The sequence below is a fragment of the Hordeum vulgare genome, chromosome 5H, assembly GCF_904849725.1.
Source record: "Hordeum vulgare subsp. vulgare chromosome 5H, MorexV3_pseudomolecules_assembly, whole genome shotgun sequence".
Lineage (NCBI taxonomy): Eukaryota > Viridiplantae > Streptophyta > Magnoliopsida > Poales > Poaceae > Hordeum > Hordeum vulgare.
The window spans coordinates 355,513,442-355,523,525 of NC_058522.1; positions in this window are offsets into that span (position 1 = coordinate 355,513,442).

Genomic DNA, 10,084 nt, shown 5'->3' on the forward strand with positions numbered 1-10,084 from the left:
GCAATTCTGCTGAAAACAGCGTTAGTCCGGGTTATTTCCATTCAAATCATGCAAATTAGAGTCCAAAACAAGGGCAAAAGAGTTTGGAAAAGTAGATACAATGGAGACGTATCATTCATCTCCCTGGTAAAAGAGGCCAGAGAGAGAGAGAGCTTGAGGAGATCTAGGGAAGGAGAGAGCACGGGAGGGAGATGGCGAGGAAGGAGAGGGACGGTGAGGTCCTTGCCTAGCGACAGTCGCTGGCGAGGTCACGCTGGAGGCAGAAGTAGTAGGGTGCAGCGGTGCTGCTGCTGGTTCGATGCTCTAGCGAGCGGCGGATGGTTGTCGGAGCGGCCGACGAGAAGGGTAGGGATGGCGCGGGGTTCCACGGAGCTCGGACACGGGAGGAGCTCCTGCTGCTACTCATGATTCCTCTGGATCGAAACATGGGAGGCCGGCGCGGGGACAAGGGCTTGTTCTGATTTGTGAGGGATGGGAGGACGGATGCGGTTGGCTGGTGGCTGAAACAAGGAGAGGGATAAATTGATCGGGAGGTGGCTGTGCTTGGTGGATTTTTGGATCTGGAGCGATCCCGAGAGGGAGGAGGTTGGTCGGGTGGCCGCGCGATGATGGGACAAGGGGAGGAATTCTAGGGATTGGTCTAGGGTTAGGCCATATATATACATATGGGGATCAGTTTAATGGCTAAGACCATCCGATTAGGTTAGGGAGTCCAAATGACAAGTCGATGATGGTTTGGGGTAAAACGGGGTTGATCCGGACCCAACGGTCATGATCGTACTTTTGGATTCCCGGAGGTTTTCGTACTAGGTTGCGAACGGACTGGTGCACTGTGCAGAGAGGCTAGACAGAGATAAGAGGGAAAACGGGAAACCCGACATTAGATTTTAAAACACCAAAAATGTCTCATGTTTGGCCGGTTATAGTGCCGCTATAGGTCTAACGATTCACGTATTAAACGGACTCTGAATCCGACAAAACTTGGCATATATTCTACCTACAACTAAATAAGACCGTACACAAACTTTCAACCCAATCCGAGAAAGTTTTATACACACTTTCAAAAACAAGATTTTAACGATGTCGTGAGAGCGCGCGTGTGTGGTTGGTCCTGAAACAGTCAATGACAATAACAGAGAGAACCGCAACTAACAACAGATGCAAGTTTTGAAAACTGGAGGCAACGAAGTGTAAATGCAATGCTGATGATGTGAATGATGCGATTATGAATATGACAAACAAATAATCACAGGGCGGCGACGGAATAATATTCTGGATCGTCGGTTCTGGGCTTTTATAGAAGTGGAGCGCACGCATGTGAGCTCATGCTTTGGTCGATTCGGGGGGGCATCGGGCACGCGCGGGGGAGAGCCATTGGAGAGAGAGGGAGGAGGGGCCGACAGTCCAGCGTGTAGCAGACACAAAGATGCCTCGACTCGCACGAGGGGGGCTCGAGGTGGCCGAGCATGGGCAGGAGAAGGAGGTCAACTCTCTCGAGTGCGCCTGTGCACTCCAGAGCGTGACTTTAGCCAGCATGATGGTGCTTTTGACATGCTCTCACGTGTCCACTTGTGTCCATCAGCTGTGGGAGGATTAAGCAAATGGGGGGCATAGGGTGATGTGGAAAAGCCCTTTATGGAGGAGAGCAGAGAGAGTGGGGAAAAGATGCTTTCCAGGGGGGCTGCAAGTGGGTTTCCACCCCTGCGATCATGGATTTGGGTGCCGGGAAGCTTACTAGGGGTGATGGGGGTCTTAGGGAAGTTGTGGTAAAAAGTTGGACTGAAGGAGAATAGCTTTGGATGCCCTAGCAGTGATTTTGGTATTCTGCCACAAGGTGTTTGATTTTTTTGGGGAAGGATCCCTTTGCCCAGTTATAGTGAAACTTAACAAGATGGAATTGTTGGTAAAATAAGTAGGTATCATCAAGTTTGAGCTCTTTTGAGCAAAGTTGGCTATGTAAACATGAGAATCTCTAAAAATGGACAAAATCAGATTCCTGTGGTCCTAGGTGATCAAATCAGCTCCCACAAATGCACAACTTGGTGTAGCGTCCTTGATTGGGGGCTAGATCACCTGTGTAAAGTTTTGGATCAATTAGATAAACTTGGCAATGTAAAGTTGCTCAAATTTGATTTTGCACAAACAGGGTTTTGGGATATTTTGGAGAACCAAAACAACTTAGATTGAGATGATACTTTGGAGGGTGACCACATATATCATGTGTGACTTGCTACAATTTTCCTAGAATTTATTGAGAATATTTCCTATGGAAATAATTCAAAAGCTTGAAATAGGCAGAAAGGGTTTTTATGGGTTTTGTCCAATATTTTAAACATGACCATGTGTTTAAACTCTTATATGTGGAAAATATATGTCCACTGAGTTTTCCTAAATTTTCTCAAATATTTTTTAAGAAAATAATTTTCATCCACAAAAGCTCATTTCTGGACTTAGAAAAAGGTATTTAAATAAAATAGGAAAATAACTTTTGAATTAAATATTTTGTGTTTTTGGGAAGTATTTTTGATAATAGGATCCAAATAAAGTCTTTGGGGGTAAAGCATCCCTCCTAAATTGAGGACTTGTAGTCTAAATCCCAACTTAGGGGGGTTTGAAAGCTTAAAATAAGTAAATGCCCTTTTGTTGAAATAATATTTTATAAAAATAATTTGTGGTCCTATAGTCATGGCATGATCATTGGGCAAGGGTTTGGTGTCAACGAGAGGAGTTCTTGAGAGAATAATATTTTTTGTGATTCAGAACACAATCAATCACACAAGCAAGTAGCAATCAAATCAATCATCACAAACAAACAAAGAGTTTTAATTGGTTACAAATTTTGTGATAACATAATGTGGAAAAGTGGTGCAAACACAGGGTGTGACAGACATACCCCCCCCCCCTTACAAGAATCTCATCCCCAAGATTCATAGGCTAAGCGCTAAAAAGATAACGGAACTCTGATCTAAGATAGTCTTCACGCTCCCATGTTGCTTCTCCTTGAGTTTGTTTTCTCCACTAGACCTTGAAGTCCTTGATGGTGCGGCTTTGGGTGAAACACTCGGCTTCTTCCAAGATGCGGATTGGTCTCTGACGTTAAGTGAGGTATGGATAAAGATTGATGGCTTGATGATTGATGTCCTTGTAGATGTCAGGGCGGTTGGGAACTTGAAAGCACTTCCGGAGTTGTGGCACATGGAAAACACCGTGCATGTTCGAAAGCTCGGAGGGTAACTCTAGCTGGTAGGAAACTTCTCCTTGCTTCATGGTGATCTTGAAGGGGCCGATATACCTTGGTGCAAGCTTTCCCTTGATGTGGAAACGCTTGTTTCCCTGTAGAGGTGTAACCCATAGGTAGCCATGGTCTCCGGTGCAGAAGTTTACTTCTCGGTGATGGGTGTCGGTGTAGCTCTTCTGTCTTGACTTGGCGGTCTTCAGACATTCTCTGACAAGTTGTACTTGTTCTTCTTCTTCATGGAGAACATCCGGTCCAAAGACTAGCCCTTCTCCAGTTTCCGACCAGTTGAGGGGAGTGCGACACTTGTGTCCAGACAACACCTCAAATGGTGCCATCTAAAGATTGGACTGATAGCTGTTGTTGTAAGAGAACTCGGCGAAGCATAAACAATTTTCCCATTTGGCTCCATATGCCAAAACACAGGCACAAAGCCTATCCTCGAGTATTTGTTTTACTCGTTCCGTTTGTCCGCCTGTTTGTGGACGAAAGGCGGTGGTGAAGGATAGCTTGGTTCCCATGGCTCCTTGGAAGTGCTTCCAAAATCTCGAGGTAAACTATGTACCTCGATCTGACACGATCTCCTTAGGAACTCCGTGGAGGTCGCGATATGCTTGATGTAGAGACTCGCTAGCTTGTGCCCATCATAAGAGGTCTTGACGGGAATGAAGTGGGCTACCTTGGTTAGGTGGTCGACAATGACCCAAATGGAATCATGTCCTTTGCTTGATCTGGGTAGACCGGTGATGAAGTCCATCCCAATTTTGTCCCACTTCCATTCAGGAAATTTGAGAGATTTTAGCAGTCGAGTGGGTTGTTGATGCTCAGCTTTGACCCTCTGGCATAAGTCACATTTAGCGACTTAAGAAGCTATCTCTCTCTTCATGCCATGCCACCAGAATCTTCCCTTGAGGTCTTGATACATCCAGGTTCCACCAGGGTGGATGGAATACAGAGTGGCATGGGCTTCTTGAAATATCAGGTCCTTGAGCTCAACTTTGTTGGGAACGCAAATGCGATTCCCAAACCATACAACTCCTTGTTCATCCACTGAGAATCCCGGGGCCTTCCCAATCTTGATATTCTTCTTGATGCCTTCGATGCTCTCATGTCCCATCTCAGCTTCCTTGATATCATCCATCAGTGTAGGCTTTGCTTCGAGGTTGGCCAGAAATCCTGGTGTGACTAGCTCCAACCCAAAGCTTTCAAGTTCCTCATACAAGGCGGGTAGCCTTTCCTTGATCATAGCATTCAAGGAACAAGTCTTTCTGCTCAAGACGTTAGCTACTGCTACCTCTTGAGCTTGCGTTGGTTTTTTCCCTTGAAGAGGAAAGGGTGATGCAGCACAATAGCAGTAAGTATTTCCCTCAGTTTGAGAACCAAGGTATCAATCCAGTAGGAGTATCAAGATGAGGCACCAATGTACCTGCGCAAAAACAGCAAACTTGCACCCAACGCTACAAAGGGGTTGTCAATCCATTCACGATTGATTGCAAGGTGACATCTGAAGGCGGAAAGTGCAACAAAGTAAAAGTGTAGGGCTGAAAATATGATGTGAAGTAGACCCGGGGGCCATAGTGTTCACTAGAGGCTTCTCTCAAGATAGAAAATATTACGATGGGTGAACAAATTACTGTCGAGCAATTGATAGAACCGCGCAAAGTCATGACGATATCTAAGGCAATGATCATACATATAGGCATCACGTCCGAGACAAGTAGACCGATACTATCTGCATCTTCTACTATTACTCCACACATCAACCGCTATCCAGCATTCATCTAGTGTATTGAGTTCATGACAAACAGAGTAATGCCTTAAGCAAGATAACATGATGTAGAGGGATAAATTCATGCAATAGATATAAACCCCATATTTTTACCCTTGATGGCAACAACATGATGCGTGCCTCGCTACCCCTTCTGTCACTGGGTGAGGTCACCGCACGGTATGAACCCAAAACCAAGCACTTCTCCCATTGCAAGAATCATAGATCAAGTTGGCCAAACAAAACCCACAACTCGAAGAGATTACAAGGATATGAAACCATGCATATAAGAGATCAGAAGAAACTCAAATAAGATCCATAGATAATCTGATCATAAATCCACAATTCATCGGATCTCGACAAAGACACCGCAAAACAAGATTACATCGGATAGATCTCCGTGAAGATCATGGAGAACTTTGTATTGAAGATCCAAGGGAGAGAAGAAGCCATCTAGCTACTAGCTATGGACCCGAAGGTCTATGGTGAACTACTCACGCATCATCACAGAGGCAATGGTGTTGCTGGAGAAGCCCTCCATATCCGAATCCCCCCTCCGGCAGGGCACCAAAACGTGCCCCAGATGGGATCTTGCGGAGACAGCAGCTTGCGGTGGCGGAAAAGTATTTTCGTGGATCTCTCCCGTGATTTTGGATTTTTCGGGGATTTATAGGCGGAAGAAGTAGGACAAAGGAACCACAGGGGGCCCACAAGCCTGTTAGGCGCCCCCCAAGTCACGGCTAGGGGGCTTGTGGCCTCCCCTGGCGCCCTCTGCCTTGGTTCTCAAGCTCCCTGCGTATCTTCTGTTCCGGAAAAAATCTTTTCGGAGGTTTTATTCCGTTTGGACTCCGTTTAATATTCTCCTCTATAAAGGGTCAAAAACACAGAAAAAATAGGAACTCACACTTGGCACTGAGTTAATAAGTTAATCCCAAAAAAGATATAAAAGGCATACAAAGCATCCAAAGTTTGACAAGATAATAGCATGGAACCATCAAAAATTATAGATACGTTGGAGATGTATCAAGCATCCCCAAGCTTAACTCCTGCTCGTCCTCGAGTAGGGAAGTGATAAATATTGAATTTTTGATGTGGAATGCTACCTAGCATATTTGTCCTTTGTAACTTCTTTCATGTGACATGAATGTTCAGATCCGTAAGATTCAAAACAATAGTTTGCTATTGACATGAAAATAATAATACTTCAAGCAAACTAGCAAGGTAATCATGAACTTTCGAAATGACAAGGCCAAATAAAATTATCCCTACAAAATCATATAGTCCGGCTATGCTCCATCATCCCCACACAACGAATTTAAATCATGCACAACCCCGGTATTGGCCAAGTAATTGTTTTCGCACTCTTACTTTCTCAAACCTTTTTCAACTCTCACGCAATACATGAGTGTGAGCCATGGATATAGCACTATAGGTGGAATAGAGTGTGGTGGAGGTTGTGAGACAAAAAGGAGGAGATGGTCACATCGACTCGGCGTATCAAAGGGCTATGGAGATGCCCATCAATAGATATCAACGTGAAAGAGTAGGGATTACCATGCAATGGATGCACTTAGAGCTATAAGTATGTGAAAGCTCAAAAGGAGAACTAGTGGGTGTGCATCCAACTTGCTTGCTCACGAAGACCTAGGGCAATTTTGAGGAAGCCCGTCATTGGAATATACAAGCTAAGTTATATAATGAAGATTCCCACTAGCATATGGTGGTGACAAAACAAGAGACTCTCAATCATGAAGATCATGGTGCTATTATGAAGCACAAGTGTGGAAAAGATAGTAGCATTGTCCCTTCTCTCTTTTTCTCTCTCTCTTATTTTGGGCTCTTTGGCCTCTTTCCATATCTCTCTCTCCCTTTTTCTTATGGGCAACTTTGGCCACTTTTTCTTATTTCCTCACATAGGACAATGCTCTAATAATGATGATCATCACACTTTAATTTACTCACACCTCAATGCTTAGAACGATGATGACTCTATAGGAAATGCCTCCGGAAGTGTACCGGGATGTGCAATGATCTAGCTTAGCGTATGACGTTGAAACATCTCGCTAGCTATCTTACGATCATGCAATGGCAATATGTAAGTGACGGCAAAAGTCATGAGACGGGACGGTGGGAGTTGCATGGGAATATATCTCGGAATGGCTATGAAAATGCCATAGTAGGTAGGTATGCTGGCTGTTTTGAGGAAGATCTATGGTGGTTTTGTGTACCGGCAAAAGTTTCACGGCACTAGAGAGGCTAGCAATGGTGGAAGGTGAAAGTGCATTTATACCATGGACTCACATTAGTCATGAAGAACTCACATACTTATTGTGAAAGTTTTTATTACTAATCGAAACAAAGTGCTAAACGCATACTCCTAGGGGAAGGGTTGGTAGGTGTTAACCATCGCGTGATCCCGACCGCAACACAAAGGATGACAATCAATAAATCAATTATGCTCTGACTTCCTAACATAGCGGTTCACCATACGTGCATGTTACGGGAATCACTAACTTCAACACAAGTATTTCTAGATTCACGACACCCTACTAACATAACTCTTAATATTACCAAATCCATATCTCAAAACTAATTGAGAGGAATCAAACTTCTCTTTCTAATCAATGCACAAGAATATGGAAGTTTTATTGTATCCTCTTTGGGTGCCTATCACCTTTAGGACTACTTTCATAGCACAAGCCAACTACCAAGTTACTGAAAGAGAGCACTCTCAAAAAGATATAAGTGAAGATCGAGAGTTCTTATTTCTCCAAAATATGACACCGCCATGCTCTATAAAGATCTAAGTGAAGCACTAGAGTGAGGTTTTCTAGCTCAAAAGATATAAGTGAAGCACATGTGAGCAAAATTGCCTAACTCAAAAGATATAAGCGAAGCTCAATGATTATTCTAGCAAATTCATGATGAGTGCATGTCTCTCTCAAAAGGTGTGCAGCAAGGATGATTGTGACACAACAAAAAGAAAAGACTCCTATAATACATGACGCTCCAAGAAAAACACATATCATGTGGTGAATAAAAATATAGCTCCAAGTAATGTTACCGATGGATTGAAGACGAAAGAGGAGATGCCTTCCCGGGGCATCCCCAAGCTTAGGCTTTTTGGTCTCCTTGAATTTGGCTTGCGATGCCTTGGGCATCCCCAAGCTTGAGCTCTTTCCACTCTTTATCCCTTTGTCCATGAGAACATCACCCAAAACTTGAAAACTTCACAACACAAAACTTAAACAGAAACTCATGATATCATTAGCACAAGAAAACAAACTACCACCTCTTGAGGTACTGTACAAAACTTGATTTCTATTTATATTTTTGTTAGATTACTGTATTCTCACTTTTCCATGGATAGTACCCCCCGATACTATCCATAGTTTCATCAAAATAAGCAATCAACACAACAAAAACAGAATCTGTCAAAAACAGACCAGTCTGTAGCAATCTGTATACTTCGTATACTTCTGGTATCTCAAAAATTCTGAACAATTACGATAGTTTGGTAAATTGGCATATCAACCAGCAGAAAAAAGAATCAAGTCAAAAGCTCTTTCTGGATGAAAATTAAAAAAAATCGTGAGCGAAAAGTTTCTGTCTATTTCCAGCATGATCAAACAACCATCACCAAACTAGTCATAAAGGTTTTACTTGGCTCAAACACAAAAAGAAACACAAAAGACACAATCATAACAGAACTATGATGGTGTGGATGCAACAATACAAAAAGCAAAAAAGCAAAGATAAATTCATTGGGTTGCCTCCCAACAAGCGCTATTGTTTAACGCCCTTAACTAGGCATAAGGAGATAGAATCACGTATTGTCGTCTTTGGTACTCAAATCATAAGTAGCCCTCATCATGGATTCATAAGGCAATCTTATTTTCTTTCTAGGAAAATGTTCCATGCCCTTCTTTAAAGGAAATTGAAATCTAATATTCCCTTCCTTCATATCGATGACAACACCAATAGTCCTTAGGAAAGGTCTACCAAGAATGATAGGACATGTATGATTGCAATCAATATCAAGCACAATGAAATCTACGGGTACATAATTCCTATTTGCAATAATAAGAACATCATTGATCCTTCCCATAGGTTTCTTAACAGTACATCACATAAAGATTTTGGAATCGCGGAAACACTAGCACTCGAATCACACAAAGCATTGCATTCATAGTTTTTGATCTTGATTTTGATAGTAGGTTCCCACTCATCATGAAGTTTTCTAGGAATAGAAACTTCCAATTCAAGTTTCTCGTCAAGAGATTTCATCATAGCATCGACGATATGATCGGTTAAGGCCTTGTTTTGGCTATAAGCGTGTGGAGAGTTTAGCATGGATTGCATCAAGGAAATACATTCAATCAAAGAGCAACTATCATAATTAAATTCCTTGAAATCCAAAGTAGTAGTTTCATTACTACTTAAAGTTTTGATATCCTCTACTCCACTTTCAATGCATTTAGCATCAAGATAGATAGACTCCGAATCATTGGGGCGTTTCTCAACCAAGGTGGATTCATATCCAGCCACATCGTCATTAGGTTTGACACTAGAAAACAAGGATTCAATGGGAGTCACACCAAGCACTTTAAGATCTTTGTGATTCTCATCACATATTTCAGGTTTAGCAGCCATTTTATTGACTAAGGTAGCCTGTTTATCAGAAATCTGGCCTACCAATTTTTCAAGACGAGCAAACTGAGAATTTAGCGCAAGGAATTATTTGGCCATAACATCAACTTCTTCATTCATAAAAGCCATAAAAGAATTTTGCTCCCTTAGTTCTCTACGGAAGTAACTATTATAATCAAACTGTGTAGACATGAAGCATTTAACACTAGTTTCAATCTCTTCCAACCTTGTGTAGTAAGCATCATAATCCTTTGGTTGGGACATACAGGTCTCAGCAGGCAGACAAGCACACAAGCGAACAGAAAGCAAGCGAAAGAAAAGGGCAAACAAAAAAGGCATATATTTTTGTAAATTTTTGTTTATCAGAAGTGGGGGAGATGAAAACGAGAGGCAAGAAAAGTAAATGCAAGAGATGAGTTTGCGACACTTAC